We start from the raw sequence: 20,495 nt of genomic DNA on the forward strand, positions 1-20,495 counted from the left end.
ACAAACAGAGCAACATACTCATTAGGCCACAGAGGCCATATGTTCTAGTTCATGTATTTCATGCACAAGTCACATATAGACCAAAATAGAATAAAATCACTTGCAGGCATGGATTGTGAATGCATTTTTCCTCTAGTAACAGAATGACAAGGAAAGCGATTTATGTTTAATTTCTAGTCTGAATACTATGCAAGGGATTCAGATTGACCAAATATATTAAAAAAAATTATAATAATGTATTTTGAAGAGTGTTACATAAGACTTTTTGTCCCATTGTGGGAAAATTATGGGGAACGTATAAAGATGGATCCTCCTGAAGAACCACAACCACTTTTTTTTTTTTTTTTTTTTTTTATTTAATTACTTTTCACAGGAAACCTTGAATCCATTTTCTCTGTTCTTTGTGTTCATCTCATCAGTTATTGGCTTTCAGCGCCATGGACAGCAGCCCACACATAGCAACACTGTCAAGGCTCTTCTCCAGCAAAACAACATGCTTTTTACATATTATTGGACCTTAAATAGATGCAAAACTATTTCAGTGAAATGATAAAATAACTGAATGTGTAACTTGGATAAGCATCTCTTTCGATGTACCAGTATTATATAAGAGGCTAACTTTTTTTTTTCCAGTACTGTCTTTGTCCTTCTAGCCATATCAACACTCACCACAATCACCCATTAAACTTTTAACATGTCGAGTTTGTGTGAGCTTGACTGCTTTGAGAAATAAATATTGCATCTGCCCTTTCACTTCACCACAAACACACACCTCATTTTAGTGTTAACATTCAAAGTGTTTTGCTCTGTTAGCTAACTGGTGGTCAGTCTGGTTAGATTTAGTCTTGGTTTTCCTCCTATTTATTTTTTTTATAATTATTTTCCTTCTGTATTCTGTTTAATTTTGCTTCCCATTCTTTTTTCTACACTTTGGCTCAGTTACTGATGGCATCCCACTTGCTTTATGTTAGTCAACATCTTCATCAAACATATATTAACCTGTTTTTTTCTCCATTGTTGCTGATGTTTTTTTTTATTGTTGCACTCCCTGCCTGTCCAGAAATTTCTATTAGATTTAGAGGTTTAACAGAAAGACTCTTTAGCTCTGTATCTTCCTGTCCTCTGTGAGTCTGTTTTGGGTCCTACATGCACACCTAGATTCAGCTGATGCTGCAACTGATGTGGAGTGACTTTGGAGTTACTTTTCTACAAGCAACAAAATGCAGTCAGCAGCCGTGTACTCTGCTGAACTGAAGGAATAGAGGTGCTACAATGGTGTTTAAGATATGATGTTAAATGTTTTATTGGCTCAGGAAAACTGAAGATTTAATATTTATTGTGTAGAATGGTGAATGATGAGAAACAAGTCAGCTTTGAGAAATTTAATCATGGTTTTCCTTCTGATTGTGAGAAAGAAACTTGAATGGCGATCAAATGCTGCACAGAACAAACATATGATAGAAAGATGTTTCAGGCTAAATTAAAGATGTCAAAACATTTTCTCTGACTGTAGTAATCTTGGTTTTTTGGTTGAGTATTTTTTTTTTTTTTTTTTTTTTGGTTTTACTGTTATGTAGGCTTTCTGTCATGGTCGTATCTGGTTTCCTGATTTATTTTATTTAGTTCCTACCCGTGTTAGTTCTGTTTTTCCTGTCATTAGTGCATCGGGCTTGATTTAGCTCAGGGGTACCCAAGTCCGGTCCTCGAGAGCTACTATCCTACAACTTTTAGATGCATCCTGGCTGAATCATCCCATTCTCATCATTTAACTCTGCAGAGGCTTGGTAACGGGCTATTTATTTGATACAGGTGTGTTGGAGAAGGGCTGCATCTAAAAGTTGCTGGATAGTAGATTTTAAGGACTGGACTTGGGCATCCCTGATTCAGCTGATTCACTTCACCTGTTCCTTATTAGTCCCTCAGTGTATTTATGCCCCTTGGTTTTCAGTTTCCTCTGTCAGATCCTTGTGTTTTTTTCTGTTGTGTGGTTCCTGCAATTCCTGAGTTTGGATTAAAACATTTGTTCCCTCGTTCTATCTGCCTCCGGCCTCTGAGTCCTGCATTTGGGTCCTCATCCCTGCCACACTGTGATACTGACATGATCATTGAAAATCGTAAAAACAGACACAAAGGCAAATGTTCTGGTCTGTGGTTTTTACTGTGTTTGGGTTTTTGTTTTGTCTTTCGGTTTCTCAAATTCATGTCATTTACTCTTAATATTTTCTAGTTATATTTGGACTGGTTATTGCTCTTGTCCTGTCTTGCAGGTTTTAGATGCTTCAACACCTCAAATTAATTAATGGGTCATTGTCCAGAACCTAACAAGCTGTTGGATCCATTTAAATTGTTGATATTGAGTTTCTTGAAAACAAATTTAAATGTTTTTCATGCATATTTCTCTTTAAAAAATAGACAGGCAGCTTTATTTCTCATTCAGTGACAGTGTGGATGTTTGAATTCTTGCTATATGCTGACATGAACATTAAGCATCTGGACTATTGCACTACTGCACTATCATTTGTTAATCTGTAAGCAGTTATGTTCTTTTTTTCTTTGGAAAAAAATGCCCTTGAAAATGAGACACTAACTACATTCAATCCCATTTTATTTATATAGTATCAATCTAGAACAAAGTTACTTTAATTCACTTTTAATTACAGTTCAATCTATTTATGATCTAATTATTGTCCATATAAACCATTTAATCATTTAATTCACTTTATTCCAAGTCATAATAATTGTGTTTGCATGGATTCATATAAAAGCCTTACTAAGTAAACCGTCAGATTGCATTATATCTAATATTTGATTCAGTTCCCCATCCTGAGCTATGACAGTAGAGAGGAAAAACTCAGGAAGGGTGGCCATCTGCTTCGACTGGAAAGATTTTGGAGCAGTATGTGATGTAATGAAAATCACTACTATTGTTTAGTTTATTTGCTTTGATAAACACTGTTTTTGAGTTGTCACCATGTGTTGAATTTGATCACTTGAGTGTTTGTGGAGCCCATTTTTATTCACCACGACTGCCCATATAACAGCTACACAGAAATGAGCTTCCACTCAGCCAGTATACCTGTGGGGGTGTGATGGTCTGATTTCTGATGATCATAATACAATTTATTTTTCATTATTTATGAGTTTTTCTCTGAAATTATCTAGATTATTATAACCATGACACATGGATGTTAGATCATTTAATGTTGTTGTTTTGCTTTGTATATCCTTCATTTCTCTCTCTTGTCTGTGCTTGCGATGGACTGATAACCTGTACCCTGCCTCTCACTGGATGGATGGATGGATGGATGGATGGATGGTGAGAGAGTTTCAAGAGTAATGAAAAAAAGTTGAAATCAGGTAACTCTTTAAGGCAAAACTACATAACTATCTAACCTTAAAGCTCTGTGCTTCTAACTTATTGACTCATTAACTGTTTTCAAACTTCTCACTTGGACCCAAATGGTCACCAAATACGTCTCAGTAAATAACATCTTTAAACAGCCTTTGGACAGGAAGAAAAATAAGTCTAAATATTAGTAAAATTAAAGAACTTTAATTAAAATCATCCCCAAATCTTAATTTTCAACATGTCAGTGCTTTAACTCTGCAGGGGGTACATTTGAATCTATTCCTGTACATTTAACTGTATTTTCAGATGATTTATTTAAAAAAGTAAATATAGGAAGTCTACAATAACGTATTTTAAAAAGAGCAGGTTGCAGAAAACATTCTTGGTTGGTGATTGGATGAATCTTCTCTTTTTAAAGGTTATTAGCAAACTGCAACCAATCAAATGAAGTGCAATGTTCACCATAAATGACAACTAGGGATGTGACAATCCTAGAAGTTCAATCTCCATATGAGACAAAAGAAAATAGTCAATGCTGTTTTCAGTACCAGAGGAAAGATGACCAATCAAGAGGAGTAAAACATTTACAATAAACATGGCTTCTGAGTAACATTTTTAAAATAAGAGCACAAACAAAAAGGCTTTAAACTTGAATTCTTTCATGCTGACTAATAACTGATACGACTGCACCATAAACACACAAATAACAAATTTAAGAGATTTCAGAGTATGACTTTACAAGAGAAATGATTAAACAAACTGTTATTAATTAAGTTCAAATTAATATATAAATCCCTCAATGATATTCCCCTTGTACAATAAAACAGATATTTGAGTTTAGTCTTTTTATGTTAAAGGTGGCAAATAGCAGGTCTTCTCATGATTGGATCTACTGATATTTTTAGCCATTTCAGTTTCTTATGCCATATGAGAAGTTTGTTCTTTTCTCTCAGACCTGCTTCAGTTCAGTACTTCTGTTTCTGCAGAATTTCTACAAGTATGTTGTCGAGTCAGCAAAGAAAATCTCCACAAACTATGGGCCACAGTGACAGCAGGACATGAAATCCTCCTCTATTTTTTAACGATCTATCTGATAAAGAGCATGACCATTTCATGTCAGAAGGATATCTCTGCCTACCGAGTCCACATCTTATTCTCATCTTTAATTCAGAGCTGTTGTGTCACAGGTCTGAATGCTTTTTATTTGAAAAATTCAACACATTTCAAAGGACCAGGCAGAAAGAGAGTAACAGTAGCTGCTTACTAAACAGAAATGAAGGCCAGAATGCTGTTACCTGAGATGGGCTCATGTTAACTCTCCAGTCTTCACTCAGGTGCACAAATGTATACAACACACACGTCACTCCCCATGGTGTGTAAAAAGGTGAATGAGGATAGATAAAAGAGATGTATATGATGCACAGGCACAGTTACATTTTGTTTAATTTCTTTTCTTCTCTTTGTGTCACAAAAGCCAGGCCAGAAGTTGGAAACACGGATCCTTTGGTGACTGTGACCTTGATATATTAACTATGGAAATTCTGTAATGCCATGTTTTAAGGTTCGACTTGCCTGAGTGCATCTTTAAAACTAAGCTAAATTATTTATAACTGAAAACTAATTTATGGAGCCCAGGAATGAGGAAGCCTCCCTGAGTGTGCACTGTGGTGTTGGAGGTAAAGGGATCTGCTAAGCTAATTCCATAGAAACATTTGATGTCATTTGAACAACGAGCTGAACATGCAGACATATTGTATCTCATCTATTCAATGTTGGTTGTGCAACAGAGCCTTGAAATGCTTATTGTTCCTCAGTGGAGTGGCAGTAATTGTTTGATGGATCTTTGTCTGTGGGTTTATAAATTTAAGAGCATGCCAGGTGATGTGTATTTTTCACTGATTTCTGTCCTCAGACAATCACAAGCTAAAGTATCAGCGTTACAGAGCTTAATCTTCAAACTCTGAATCAATCATGCAGCAAAAGTTCAATAACTTCTCTGACGGCAGTTTAGGTTAATTGTTAGGCCAATTTGTAAGCAATTGTTCTCCACTTGTTTTTCTATAGTGTGAAGGTCAAAATAGCACAGTTTTTTGGACAAATTAGCTCCACGATGTTGAGCTGTGATCCTCTTTTAAATTGGTCTGTTTGCATCCTAATAGATAGAGGACACCTTTGTACTTAAAAAAAAAAACATCTGCCACCTTATCTAAGACCATGAGGGCACACAACATCAAACTGTTCCAATTCAAAGTCACTAAAGAACAGTTTTAATTACTTTACTCTTTTCATGCACATTTTATTGGCACCATGCTCATTTAATGGGCAAAGTGATGGTGCCTCAAACAGAGAAAGTTAAAAAACCCCAAAACAGAAAGAGCTGTGTGGTGCTGATGTGTGGGGTGGATGAGCAACTAGCTGGGTTGCAGCTCTCTCTCAAAGCAAAGGCATGAAATTACAAGCAATCCGATGATACCAAATATGTCACCGTTGATCACTTGGAAAGAACTAAAATATCGATACAGAGCTAAACCGTTGTTATTGTTAGGTCCAGAAAAGTCAAATGACGCAATGATAACTGATGAATTTCTTCATTTGGTAATTAATCTGCGTTGTCCCTAAAGGAATGTCACCTTGTATTTTATTGCCAAGGGGGAGGTCATGTATTTGGCGCATGTCTGTCTGTCTATTGGCGACACAACTCAAGGTTATGGAGACTGACTTTGATCAAATTTTCAGGAAACTGAATGAAGTGATTTTGGAAGTAAAGGATTCTTTACTTCTTTACTGGGGAGATAGGGATAATTTTGCCATTACAGCTTCTAACTAAAAAAGAATACCCACAATCATTGGGCAAAAAAAAAAAAAAGACAATGGCTTCGGCAGAGGTCTGCACTTTCTGTGGGCTTCTAGTTATTGTTTACCTGCCCAGGCACAGCAGATAGAAAAAAAACTAGCAATTAGCTAAATCTGGCCCATCATGTTTAACAAAGATTGGATGTTTTGAAAATAACGGGAAGCTATGCCACTATGTACGCACCCTGAAAGAAATCTGATAATGAGCTGGAAAATGTCATCAAGGGTTTTTCAAATATTGCATTTCAAAAGTGTATATAATAGCATCTAATCTGATTATTGTGATTATCTGATTTTGATGGTCATGTAAACAGGCACATTGTTACTTCAGCACCCACAGTTTATTTATTGGTAGACCATTCAGGCAACATTTAAACCACCTTCTCTTTTGAGGTATGCATGGGGCTCTGTAGGACATCCCCATCCCAATGCAGTCCTCCTCTTTAGAGCACACTCATTGGCAGAAACAGCACTGAGTCGTATACAATGAGATGATAATGCACAATGTAGTTTACTGTAAGACTTCACATAGCACTCTTTTTGAATACAGGCTGCAATAACTTAACAGTTTCTGTCGTAAATCATGTTGGTATTTCAAACTTCATCCAAAATACTGTTCTTTATGTTCCATAATGGTTAAAAATGTGTTTCTAGTTAAAGGAGAGCCTGACATCTTTGCAATACTGCAAACTGCTAAGTGGTTTCCAAGCCGACAGCTTCAAACAAGAAGAAAGACATCAAAGACTACTAGGTTGTAAATAAAAGGTGGTCCTCTGCGCAAAGTCCCTGGTAAAGGTCTGCATGAATCAACCTTCCCTCTGCTTTGTAAAATAAGCAACACAGAGAACACAAACGTATCCTGAGTGCTCCTCTCAGTCTTGCTCAGAGTGTCACTCTGCTTAAAGCTGGATATTTCTTAGCTGCATATTTATTGGAAATCCATGAGCTGTGCCTGGGTTGCTGTAAACACATAGATTATCACACAGATGTAATTATTCTTTGTATCCTCGGAGTCAGCTCAATGGCAGGTTGTTAGTGAGGTCTGACTGCAGACAGAAGAAGGCATCTTTGCTCTGACTGATATGGTCAATATGCCTGACTTGGCTCTTTACTGCATATTTACAGTCATTCATTCATGTATTTCTGCCAGTATGAATACAAGAAACTTAAGTCTGGATTTAGTAAGAACAGGGGATTTGTGTTGCAGCAGCTTTAAAATTGCAAACATTTTCAGAAATGTCAGCAAGACATTTCCTTATAAAACACAGGTGGGGCATTCTCAGCGTGAGTGGATATTTTTAGGTGCACCAGAGGGAGTTTGAGCAGTCCAGTAACGAGCGACAAGCAAGTAGGTAACCTGGTTTTCCTGAGACTCAAAAAGAATCGTGTGAATCCCTAGTGAGGATAAAGACTTAAAGCCCGACACACACTTTCTACGTCTTTCCAAAACCAAGACTTTTCAGCGTCTCCCCCACACACAAAATCCTGTCTTGTTTCTATTTTTATGTATTTCTACTATTACTCTCTACACTTTAGACCCTTGTCACACAAACACATTGACCATACTGTGGATATTACACTACATTAAGCCTCCATAGTCGGCACGGCGCCATGAGTGGGCAGAAAGTGAGTGGTCACATTGCACGGCTGTTACATCACATTCCTTCAGTCTCCTCTGCGACCAGGTGTCCCCTACCAACAAAAGTAACACAATTACTGTTATGTCATCCTCCACTTGTCACACAATGTTTAAGGTTTCATAACGAACAAAAAAATGAAAAACAAACTCCTATTTCACATCATCATAGTCCAGTTCGGCTCCTGCAAAAAGACTCTGGTGCAGTCAGTAGGGTTGCTTTGAACAATGAAAACAGCGGGGATAGTGCAGTGGGAGGTGTGAGTTTGTTATATCTTAGAGCAGCAAAGAATAGTTGGGAGAGAGGTGAGGCTTTCTTTCCTCAAACATGTGACTCATCTGAAGCCAAAACTCTGATGGAGAAGGCAGCGTTGATGCAGGTGGGCTGCCCCAGGCTTTTTCAGAGGCAGTAAGGAGGGGGGGCATAATGGGTGGTCAACACTCAGGCCTGCAAATATTACACCATAGTTATGTAAATTTAAGAAAAGAAAAAGAGTGTTAGAGGATTGAGATGAACCAAAGATTTTTGCATAATAGGAGTTTTAAACACTGGCTCGTGCTAAAGGACAAAGTTATTTCAACTTCAGAATAAAATTACATGCTCATATTTCATTTAGTTACACTTTTATTACTTACTTTAAATCAGGTATGACCACATGCCCCCATTAGATGGTCATAAATACTGCAAAGTCCCTTACATGTCATTGTAATGGCTTGCTGTGAGTAAGAGACATAACCCAGCTTAACACTTGTACATGACCGACACAACCACACTCCTGGTTGAGGGATGGGATGCATCCCACAGCAAAATGTGGGCAGACTGGTGACCAGCATGAGGAGGAGGTGCCAAGCTGTTGTGGTTGCGTAGAGATCTTCCGCTTGCTACTGAGGTCCCTGACAGTGTAAAATGAATTAAGTTTAAAATTAGCCAATATGGGTTGTTGTTGTTTTTTTCCTTCTTACTGTGGGAGCGAGGTCAAACATCCAGCTCACCACAAAAACTGAAAAATGGAGTAAATACCAGCAGAATAATGCAGGGAATTTTGGCACAGTTTTTTTGGGGGGGACTACCCACATGTTTATCTGTGTTGCTCATTCCTCAAAAGTGCCATCTTTACTAGTTTTAAGGGAAAAAAATTGCCCAAACAAAATAATCTGTACTTTTTGTGCTACATGTATTTGTATACATTAAAGCAGGATATTGTGTAAACCTAACTCCTATTTAGAGTCTCAAACAAAACAGATACTAACCCTAACTCCAGTTACACACTACACCTTTAGATATCAGAATTTTCCTAAAAATAGAAAACTTTGGTTGTCAGAACAAAGAAAATAGAAACAATTCCACATGCTCTTTCTTAAGTTACAAATGGATGATTATTCAATCCATATGTTAATTGGAATTAGTGCTATTGGCAGACTGATGATTGAATCCATTTATTGTTATATTGATATTTTCTACCCCTTTTCCCTCATTGGTGCAGCAGACTCTAACACAGAACCACAAATGGAAAACCTAGCTGTATAAAACTGAGATCTTGGTCAAACCTTAAGTTCTAGAAAGGTTTCATACTCAAACTAAATTTCAAATTCAGAGACAGTGACAGAAAAGCACTAAAACTGAAAATGCACAAGCAAATACAACAACATTAAAAAAGAAAGGAAGAAGTCCAGGATGTAAGGCTGGGCAATTAATGAAAAATTAATTAAAATCAACTTATACAGTAGAATCAATGTAATGCTGCTCAAGTCAATTATTTAAATTATCTCTTGAATATAATTAAAAAATATTTATTAAATGACCATATATACTTAAACCGTGTGTGCTCCTTTACACTTATTTTAAAATTTAATAATTAATAACAAAAATTTTCAGTTAGCTATGTGGGCTACTAATAAATTGATACTAAAACAATAGCTAATTAATTGTAATGATGTTCAATTAATCGTGATATTTATTTGGGATCATATCGCCCAGCCCTACGAGGAAGACCTTTTGAGGTGAGGACTCTACTCCTGCCTTCAGAGTTTTCAGCCTCATTACCTCTTGAAGGTAACAAGGTGGATCCTTTTAGGGGCTGTTTCCTCAAATTATCGAAGCTTTGGCAGAGAATCGTGCTTGTGGTCTAAGTGGTCACGCAGCATTTTTACACTCCACCCTAAACCTGATTAGTGAATGCTGGCTGAAGGGTGACTTCAGGCTCTGAGAAGCTGAATGTTGATCACTGTCTGGGCATCACTGCTCTTTGCTTTTATTTGGATAAAAAAAAGTCACAGTGATCTGGGACAAATCACTACTATCAGCCCATTCTTTAAATCTACACTGTCATTTTTTTTTCAGCAGGTGGGCTTTAAGTTTGTGGATTACAGCATTTGTTGTATTGAAAATGTCAGGTAGCTCAGATTGTTTGAAGGTCCACAACGCAGTCAGTCCAGGTTCAAAACCTGGCCTTTTACTTCTTCCTGCATGTCCTCCCCCCATCTTTCTGACCCTTTCCATGTCAAGCTTATTCCAAATAGAGCATGAAGCTTGTTTGCATAACAGGGGAACCTGTGACTTATACAACAAAACACCTGATGCAGTCTGACATGGCGGTCCTTTGACTTATTTAAGAGTGAAGCCCAAACGGAAACATCGGATTTACAACTCACCCAAAGGACAGGAGCACACAAGTGCGTCATTCCCTATTTTTTCTCTCTCTCTTCTTGCTTCAACCCTCATAACCCTTCAAAGCCATCCATGAATATTCCATCAGCTAACTGGGCTTCTGCCTTCCCTCTTCATTTAAGGACAACTATAACTCACAGATCTCCATGTTTATGTATAAAAACACAACTGTACCGTGTACTTTCACAGAATCGAGAGCAGGAGACATAGAAAATGAGTAAGGAACAGCAGCAAAGACACTGAAGGAGAATGAATTAGGTTTTGCATAAATTATCTATCTGTGAAATATGTCAGCACAGTCTCCAGGCAGGACAGTTGCTCACCGTGCATGTGTGTATGCGTGTGTTTATCTTATGTGTGTATGTGTATAATGATACTGTAGAATACGATAAATGAACTCTTATCCATATGGCTGGGCCCGACTCTCAGGTGCTCAGTAGAAGCTCAGTATTCCTCAAAACTCATAGCAAAGTTTTGGTTATGGTCTCTCCAGTCTCACCAGAAACATGTACCAGGCATGTTTACCCACATCCCCAAAATGGATATTAAACTCAGACCTTATATAGGAGCTGGCAGACTAACCCCTCCTACCAACATCTTAACAAATATTTGTGGCGAAGAAAAAAATGCTCTGCCAGTCATCTACATTATCACCCAACAAGACATCAAATGGGGAAGTTGTGATGGATGTAGCAAGAAGTTATGGAAACCCTTTAAAAGAAGTCTGCAAAGATAAGGCAGATATATAGTGTTTATCATAACCATTTTTCAGCTAACATTAAGTAAATCAGAGCGAAATCTAATACAAATATTTAAATTGGAGAGGTTTGGTTATAAAAGAAATTATGGGATAATTTTTTTTTTAACCATGTTGGCTCTCATTAATAATAATTTGAAATTTTGGGGAATTTATGAGCTCATCTGAGTAATTACAGATTAATATTATATCATGATACCAACAGTGGTCCACAGTGCCAAATTAACTATTCATCTCATATTCCTGCTTTGTCCTGTGCAGGTCCCTAGACCCAGCTGGAGTATACCCTGTCTTAGGACAGGTTGCCAGTACATCACAAGGCCAACAAAGAGACAAACTCTAATATCAATACATACCAGTTTAGAGTAATAAATGAACCTTATATGCATGTTTTTGGACTTTTTAGGTGAAGTACCAAGAGTTGAACCATGCATGTACGGGGAAAACATACAAACTCCATATAGAGATCGCAGCTAAGAGTTTAACTAGAAACTTTCTTGCTGTGAGGTGACACTGAGCATCCCATGCAAAATGATGTGGTTTCACCTCAAATTTCTTACAATGACTAGGTTTTCTGTTTCCACTAATCCCTGCTCAGATACTTTAGTTTCATTTCGCAACCATACTGACATCTTACGTCATATATCCCCACACAATTACATCCATTGTCCACTTCTCACTGGTGTTTAATTGGCCACAAATGCTTAAAAGAAGCAACCATGGGATGCTGCAAGATATTGACTTTTGTGACACTTGTGAAAGAAACCGCTGCTTTGAGACCCATCTTGCATTATCATTTCAAAAGCAGTTGTATGAAATCCTAAACGAAATCCAGCAGAGAGGCATTGACATTAGATAGTTAAAAGAAATGTTTGAGCTGCAGGTGGTTATACAGTATAGGTGGAAATCAGGGGATTTATCAAAGTCAATGGGGTGCATGGACTGGGCAACATACAGGCATAGAAAAGTGTTAGTGTCAGGGTTGGCGCAATAAGGTAAACAACCAGTCTAATAATCAACATTGACTTCAATTAATTCAGTATGACAGCAAAACAGAAACACGAGGGGAAAAAAGAAAGCTGCATTTTGTTTGGATAGCCACTGTCTTTGCTTCCAAATGCCTCAGGGCTCTGTCATAATCCCATTATTATTTCAAGTTAATTCAATCCTGATCAGAAGTTTCCTCATTCATGCCAAAACCCATCTTATGGGGACACTGTCTCAGGCTCTCACACCATCAATGAAACCACCAGAACATCTGATTCAAACTGTGCAAGCATCTCGATCTGAAAACGAACAACTGTCCATGGTTTGCACCGTCCTGATGAAGCCATCATAAAGCTCGCTGTCTCGCAGCAAGCACAGCAAACACAGCAAACACAAGCAGCTTCGTCATTCACGGAGCTGAAAAGCTGAAAGCGTCAAGGTTTTGCAGCCTATACAAAACACAGCTAATTTGCCTTGGCGAGCTATTTTTTTACCTCTTTAAATAAAAGAACATGACACTTGGCAGAGGTTTCTATTATGTTCTGGGTTTGTTTGCCTGAAGGACTCCAGTCTGAGGACTGGAAAAAGTATTTCTGAGAATCATCCTTTCATGCCTTCTGTCAAATAGACCTGTTGACAAAAGAAGATTATTATGAGTCAAGCAAACAGTTTGTTCTGCTCCGTTTTCCTACATGTTGCCTCTCTGTCAGTCATCCAGGAGGACAGACAGGGAAGGGAAAAAAACAGACATAAACTCAACTCTTATCTAAACGTAAAAGAAAATCACTATATTAAATGTGTATTATTGCAAACAGCTTATGTTTAAATCTAATAATATTTAAGTTTTGTTCATTTTTCATTCGTCTGAACTCAGGTTTTTTGGTTCTTTTACCTCCTCTAATTCATGCCTCCTTGTTTCCCCCTCCTCCTGATTGTGGTGCAGAAGTCAATCTTAGTGCAACATCTTCACTGTAAAATGAAGATATTTACTGGATATAACTTAATTTTAATCTAGTTGTTATTAATGCTCATCTTAAAAAAGACATAAACATTTGAATGCAAAATGTTGAATAACTTGAAGTACTTAAGTTGAATCAATGAGATGGATACATGAACAATGGTGAAGTTGTGGTGGTACTTTTTTAAAAGTACTTTTCTCTATATTATTGGTTGATCAATAATTCAAATGACACAAAAAGATTTCCAATTGTTTCAGTAAGAGGTATAAAAATGAGAATTAAACTGTCATGTCCATTTTCCAATTAACTAAAATGTCTCAAAGTTTATCTTTTTATTCTTATTTCTCACTGTTGTGACAAATAATAATAAATTATTTAGGAACAAAAATCATCTCATGTCCCCCTCGATCATCTCTACTCCTAAAACTTTCTGTGTTCAACTAAATGTATTTTGGTCATCATATTTTTATAATCCACATTTACAATAGCTTTAATGGATATCATGTCATGGATTTTAAAATACATGTTACCTGTTATGATGTCGATTGATGATGAAAATGAATAATAGTTTAATTAAGTTTGGAAGTGTCATGTAACTGGTCTCAAGTTACTGGTCATCCCTGTAAAGAACCAGTTGTTCAGGCCGCTGTTGCAGCGTGATGCAGGGGTTTGTGGCTGGATGCCATGCCCACACCAAGTTCCTGCTGCAAAGCAAGAGCAATTTTGAGCTATCAATTACAATTTAATAAGGTTAACTTGAACTCATCATGTGTTTTAAAAATAAAAACAAGAATTATCGTATCAAGTTTCTTCCAAACCTCATGTACTTACAGCAAAATAAGTTTATCTGGTTCAAGTTCTACAAACTCAAATAATTCCAGTTAATTGTACTCAGTTAACAAAAACAGAATTTTTTTGAGGCGAGTTTGTAAATATTTTTTAGTTAAGTCAACATGTTAGATTTTACAGTGTTGGAGTATTTTAAAACTGCTTAAATGTACCTGGAGGAAAGACAATGTTTCCCAGAGGAGCTCTGTGTTTGGATGCACACTGTTTATCTCTTGCAGTCTTACAGCATCAGTGGGACATAGGGGTGGATGCGATCCTTTTGCAAATAGAGGTGAAAATTCATTTATAACTTGTCACAAACACATTTTAATGCTGCTAAACAATGTAAAGATGATGCACCCACGCCACACTCTACCTTGCCTCTTCCTTACCTCCTCTGCTTGCATCACCGGTGGGAGAGATAAAGATGCAGGAGAAGAATCAGAAAAATGTACAAAGAGGCGGCATGACTTCGACATGGGAGGCCACTGTTCAGTCTCTATTGCTTCCTTTTAAGAATTTCTACGATGTGTCCTTCATCTTTGGTAGGGACCTGAGTGATTTTCTACATCAAAGTCTCTTCTCATGTCTTGGAGAGTTCTAGTTCATGTGTGAGAAAATGTCTAGCCCCAGAGGATGAGGTAGATTATTGGAGTTTGGGGGGGGGGGGGAGAAGTTAACATTAGCTGCCACAAGCATAACACACCTGCAAATGTTCAACCAAGCAGCTAGAGCTGAGATGCAATTATTATAATGGATTTAACTGTTCTTTATTTTAGCTTTGCTTTGCATGATTAAATTAATATAACTGTGTTTAGGATACATTACTACTAAAAATAAGAACTGATAAATAGATATATTATAGAATGAATTTTAAAAAATGTTAACGCAAGATGCAGAGCTCAAAATGTGCCTCTAAAACAGCTGAAAGAGACTTCTGATGCTTTTCGTGACTTTGCAATACTGAGGCATTTTTGGTTCAAGTAAGCCTCTATAATGAAATTGTCCACAGTTTAGTTTGTTCCTAGAATAAGATTGAATCATAAGGATGTGATTTTTTAGACATGTATCATACAGAGCAGCTAGCAGGTCACCCAAACCGCAACTGCTTTTCATTTGCTTCTGCAAGTTAATTCATTCAGCACAAAAAACACTTCCGCTGTTCAATCGAAGGTGCCAATGTTCACAGTCTGATTGCGTCAGTAAGCACAGTTTCAAAGCACGGACACACACACACACACTTTTTATGCAGAGCAAAGGAGTAACTCCATAGCAGCCCTCTTCAAGGTCAGTCGGCACAGTTCAATCCCTCCCAAATACACTCTAATTATCTTCACAAATGAACACTTGAAGGATGTGTTTGTGGCGATGAATCATCGGTAATGACAGAGCTGCACCTGAGCGGTCGCACTGTCTCCTGAGCTGTGTCTCAATACTATCAAATGAAAGCAAAACAACTAAAACCCCTGATCAAAACATGCCGAAATTTGATCATTTTTAAAACAAATCAGACTGAGAAGCAATTTCCTCCACAGAGTGAAATCCCTGGCATGCTCACTTCACAGCACATCATGTTTCCAAAATAAAAAATTCCAGCATCAACAGCACTAATCAGCGTATAATAAAGTGCGTTATACAACAGCTTCAAGCATATGGAGCTTAATCCAATCCCATTTAAAAGTGTGGAGGGTTAAAAAAAAAACATGATTAAAGAGGAAGAAAACAGCTAAACAAGCTTGGACCCACTAGAGACTGTGCAGTGGATATGTGATTGGTGATTAGCAGGTGGAGTTATGATTCACTTCCTTAAATTAGATCCTTTTGATGGGACCCCCTGGGAGCTGAGAAGAGAGGTGGGCTGAGTGTTTTAAATAAAGGGATGGAAGTGAGGCTCTGCAGACGGATGGGAGGCTTAATATGAGGTTTCTTTGTAACCCACTGACCTCTCTTAAAGAGACGGTGACTGACAGATATTAACATGAAGCTGGTTAGCAGACCTGTCTGAGTATGAATTCATGACTTGGATTACAGATCTTAGTATTTATTCAGGGTTTTGTTGGCCCTCTTTCAAAGTTTCTGCTCCATTTCCCTTTGTCTCTGTGGGGCCAGAACCTGGCTGCATTTCAGCAACACATCACAGTCTTTGAACCGATTCCTTTTAAGAGTCCATATTCTTCATATCTAAAAGTGAAATTATTTTATTTTTAGTGTTCATGATAACAGGTTTATAAGCTTTAAAATTAAAAAAGCCTTATTTTCCTCATGCTGTATGACATTGCCATCATCTCAGCTTGTTTTTAATTACTTTTAATGCCATTATCTCAAGATATCCTATAAGTATTTGGTCATATGGATTAATTAAAAGCTTTTATTTTATGTACATATTTATAGTATAATCATTTTTAAAACTGTCTACACTTAAAAATAGTATTTGGGCTGTAGTTGATCTAAGGCACTTTTCTTTTACATGAATCCCACTTAATTGTTTTTAAGAGATTACTTGATTTAATTAACAGGAAATCAGCAGAATTGTAGCACCAACTTAATTGAATTGCTTCCATTTGTAGCAAAAAATGAACTGACTTTGATAAACTTAATACAGTTTATCCAAGTTAGTTAATTAAGTTAGTTCAGCTTTACAGTCAGACCTACTCAAATCATTTTAGCATCAATTGTGCAAAGACCACAAAGACTCATGGGAAAACCATATTTAGCAATATGGGGATTTTCTTTTAAACACTGTTACGCTATAAATTAGAGTTATGTGCTTTACTGCCTGTGTTATGTTTGCAGTATCATCTACTGGACTACAACAGGGTTTCAAAGATAAGCTGCATTGGTGACAGGTCTGAAATAAATGTTTGCTGAATCTACAGTTATAATTGTAGCCTGGATACATCGTTCAAATCTCAAGAATCAATGGTGTATGTTGTGTAGGTAATTGTAAGGTAGACTGTGTAAAATACATATTTATTTATCACGTCCCGCTCACAGGACATTAACAGTTAAATATTAACTGTAACATAACGCATCCAGATAAAACTCTATAAAAAAAGATTTGAGTAAGTCTGACTTTGAGTGGAGCTGAACAAACTGAACTTGAATAGACTTCAATCCCTTGCTACCAATTAAAACAATTCATTTAAGTTGTTTCAGCTCTTTTCTTTTTACAGTGGAGAAAAACTTGCGGAAGCTACCTTTCTGCCTGTGATTAATGATGGTGATATACTGTACAAGCCTGCAGCCTCGTCCACTTCAAGAAGCCTTGGTTTATCAGGTGTATCATTCTTCTCTGTGTTTCATTTCAAATGCAAAATCTCTCGCTGCATTCTGGTGGCTGAACGTTAGCAACTATTCACAGACAACAATAAAGCTCTGCTGGGTAAACTCCCAGAATACCTCAGCACCCTTCTTTCTGTCAGCTCTAGTAGTTACCATCTGCGCGCCTCCCAGTGATTGCTCTTGAATGTTCCCTGGGCTTTGACAGACTTTGACAGGCTGTAAAGAATACAGTGAAGGAGGAATCAAATTGCTTTTTCTTGAGCGGCCACTGTGCATGAATAGCTGTCTTTTTGTTTTACTGCTTAGCTGTGTATCATTCATGTTTTTTATATTTATATATGGCTGCTTGACCAGGTCTCCCTTGTTGAAGATATTGCTGATCCCAGTGGGACCTCCTGGATAAATAAAGGTAAAATAAATGAATAAAAGAAAACTTTAACACAATGACTAATTCATTTCTTCATATTATCTTGACAAATCGGCCTTTTGTTTTTCTCAAATTAACCGTTTACTGCAACTTGTTGTCATACGATAACAAGCTTTTTTACAGTGAACTTGGCTCCTCGTGTAATTTGTAATTGTTCCAGTTGATCAGAATGACATTACTTTAAGGCGTGCATGTGTATTCTGGCTGTGCTGAACTCAAATAAAGAAAGACTTTAACCATTATCTTGAGAAAACAATTCCTGTGATCTCAAGAAAATGTTTTATTTTAAGCACAGCCGCTCTGAACAATCGTACATCTCCTTCCTTCCAAAATTCTGCAGTTATTATTCAAAATGAGATACGTGATGATGTCATTAAGAAACAGATATAGAAATTTTTCGTCAACGGCTTTGAAGCGAACAAAGGAGGCTGCGCAGTGTTGCCAGAGGGGGGGCAATGCATTTGTATGGAGGGAGATAAATTCCTTTGGTGTGGACTTTATGCTTTCTAACACTGCAGATCTTTTATGTGTAAGAAAAGCTATGAAACAAGGAGAGGGGAAAAGCCCTAGAGCTAAATATGACCTCTTTAAAGCCTCACTTCATACAGAAACATTGCATGTTTGTTAAAGAGGATGGACTACAAACTAACGGCTGCAACTAAATCACAAGGACTTCACACACATTTCTTTTACTGCAATTTTAGGAGATTTACAGTCTTTTATGAGCAAACATTTTCATATTTAAAGGATGAATTCAAACAATATTTCATAGCGTCCAAATATTGCATACAAATGACTTTGTTAATCTCCTGTCAATATCAAATGAATGAAACATATCTTCATTTTTTTAGATTAATTTCCATAAAATGCTACTTATTATTTATGTTTTGCTATCATAACTAAATTACATTCAGAGCTGTCAAAACATAGCCCAGATTTTTCTGACTGCTTTTTTTTTTTTTTTTTGGTGACTTCAAAGCCACCAACAAAGCTATCTGTGCAGTTACAATCCCATACAAGGTATGCTATTGTCAGAGAAAAGGGCAAGCTGTGTCTTCCTGCTGTCCATTTGTTGACTGTGCTCAGCCTTTTGTACGGTTTTTGCATTTCCAAGCCAGAAGTGGACATGCATCACCCCTTGGATGACATTTTCTTGACAAAAGAGGGAGGAAAAAAAGTCTTGCTTTGAAAGAAATTTTGACTCAATTTCAGATTACTTAAACTACTCAAACAGGCGCTTAAGAAGAAAATTTATCAAAAGTTTGTCTATATTTGCTTTAAAAGGCTTAATGTAATAACTAGTGGACTGTCGGTCTGATTTAACAGATCTTCCAAGAGACTGACAGCCTTTCTTTTCATGATTTACTAATATTATTTACAACTGCGATAAAAAAAAATCAGGCTCATAAGAGAACAACCCGACAGATGTTGTCTGCTCTGCTGACCGCGCTCCATCAGCACCGAGCTGAAGTTGAAGGTTGCCTGCAGCCAGAGCATCTGATGCTGATGTTGCAAAGCAACGAACACACGGGTGTCATTTTATGGAGATAGAGCAAATTAGTCAGCTTATGATCGCTGCAAATACATTGCGTGTGCAGCACACAAACACGGAATGTGATGATTGTTTAAAAACCCTCCATCCCCACGTTTTGGCCCGTTTCTAAACGAGGCTCTAATGATGCGAAGACTCTACAACATGGCTGTTAGACATCCAGTTTGTTCTGCTCTCTCTGTGTCCGTCACATGAACGGACGTGGCATGGCTTGTAAAAAAAAAAAGAGAGAGATATAACTCACGCGCTCTGGTTGATCGATCAGTGGATTGCATCGCTGTGGGGTTGCGGGAAGCAGAGGAACAGCAACCCTCCACCTCGGGGGTAAAAGCGCTCCGTTCGGCGGTGTGTCCAGTCAGCGCCCGGTGGAAAGGATCTCGCTGGCTTTGCTGCTCCTGGTTCTCCTGTGGCAGGGGGAGAAAAACACGCCTCCTGAAGCTGCTACTGTGTAGGACTGAGCATCCACATCGCACACCGTGGAGCTCCACTGGTGTGGGATGATGATGATGATGATGATGATGTCGCGGGAATAGGAGCGTTAGTCTCCTTTTAACGAGAACATCTATGTTCACTGCCTGAGTCACTCTGCATTTTACTGGAGAACTGAAGACATTAACGTGTCTGTAGATTTTTCTCTCTTCTAAATAAAACCCTGTTTGATCTCTGTATTCCTCCAGATAATAAAGATAATAATAAAAAAAGCAGCACAATCACTCGGAAGCACGTTTAGCGGCCGCTTTTAGCAAACAACTCATCAGCTTACATTTAAAGCCACATGCCTCCTAATGGCTACATCCTCTATTATATGGGCTTTTTCACACCTTCTGTTTGCAGGACTGTGAAGAAAACGCGTATGAGGCAACACATAAACTGTCAGGGTCTGGAAATTTTATGCTCCAGTCTGATTCCCATGTCTTTTTACAGCCGCGACCCCTTGCTGAAATAATGTGGGTCAATGTCCCACTTGTGAGATGAACATACAGGAACCAGTGCCAAGAATGGGTGACTGTTGTCATACTGACAGGCCTTATATGGGATATGAAGCTTTAAATATTTCATAAATGCTATAGAAAATGTATGGATTCAATCCCAAAAGAAATTATGTTCTTGAATTTTCAACTTCAGAAATTAAGTTTGTTTCAAATGTTTTAACAGATTTTGCTGTGGTTTCAATTTATCTATCTATCTATCTATCTA

General features: G+C 37.6%; 1 protein-coding gene across 1 annotated transcript in view; it reads right to left on the reverse strand.

Annotated features, from left to right (window-relative positions):
* tbkbp1 (TBK1 binding protein 1) overlaps nt 1–19,813 on the reverse strand; it is an 82,066-nt gene extending 62,253 nt beyond the window's left edge. The window contains exon 1 of the mRNA XM_041973235.1: nt 19,543–19,813. The gene's annotated coding sequence lies outside the window, so the exon portion shown is untranslated. The remainder of the gene's footprint in view (nt 1–19,542) is intronic.
* Between the last annotated feature and the right edge of the window lie 682 nt (nt 19,814–20,495).

Source organism: Melanotaenia boesemani, chromosome 21, assembly GCF_017639745.1.
Source record: "Melanotaenia boesemani isolate fMelBoe1 chromosome 21, fMelBoe1.pri, whole genome shotgun sequence".
Classification (NCBI taxonomy): Eukaryota; Metazoa; Chordata; class Actinopteri; order Atheriniformes; family Melanotaeniidae; genus Melanotaenia; species Melanotaenia boesemani.